The following is a 964-nucleotide window of genomic DNA, read 5'->3' on the forward strand; positions in this document are numbered from 1 at the left end:
AAAAGATGTACTGTTAGACGATGTGTTGGATTTCTACAACCTGCTCGAAGAAGAACTACCCAAGTCGCACCAAGTAAGATACGAGTATGCTTATGACGTCATCGAGACATTGAAAAAGCATACCCCGAAGGTGTCTCTAACGAAGAAGTGGTTCGGGGTGTATAACCTCATGAGCAATGGAAGTACCCCCGATTTTATGGCCACACTGAAAAACAACATGTTCATTGACAAAATTGAAATTAAAAACAACCAAGTGATGTTTGCCTTGAAGGAGGGGAACACCGTAACTCTAAATATTGACGATTTGAATGGGGTCACCACCAAACTGACGAGGCAGTTACGGGAGAGAGGCAGAAATGCCACGGAGGAAGACGCCAAAAAGGGGTGCGAGGAACTATTCAGAGCTACGATTTCCGCCGATGAACAAGATATCAAGGCTGTTTTACTCAATTTGCAATTACTCCTAAAAAAGACAGGAGTGTCCATAGATATAGTCATCCAAAACTGGTGCAATACTTTACAGGCTTACTCACAGTGTCTGGACCTGTTGACAAAAGGGAACGCAGAATATACCCTCAGGCTAAGGAAAGCCTTGACTGACATAACAGCAAGAACTGAGCTGCACAGGAGGGAGATTTATTTTTCCATATTTCCTGTCATAGTTGAGGAGTGATGGAGTGGGCGCCATGATAGAAAGTTCTCCCCTCCACGTTGCAGCATCCTTTTATAAGTACCATTAAATTGATTAAACTCCACAGTAGCACATATATTTTTTTTTTTTTTTGCATTTGCTACATGTACACACAAACGGAAGGTACATGCTTTTTTTTTTTTTTTGGTGTTTTTTTTTTTTTCGCCTCCCTCTTTGTCTTATCCCGCCCATAAATACTTCATACCGTGTATGTCCCCCCACACACATACTCCTTTGTCCTTGTGAAATTTTTAATCCAAAAAGTGAAAAAAA

The sequence above is a fragment of the Plasmodium cynomolgi genome, chromosome 9 (assembly GCF_000321355.1).
Source record: "Plasmodium cynomolgi strain B DNA, chromosome 9, whole genome shotgun sequence".
Lineage (NCBI taxonomy): Eukaryota > Apicomplexa > Aconoidasida > Haemosporida > Plasmodiidae > Plasmodium > Plasmodium cynomolgi.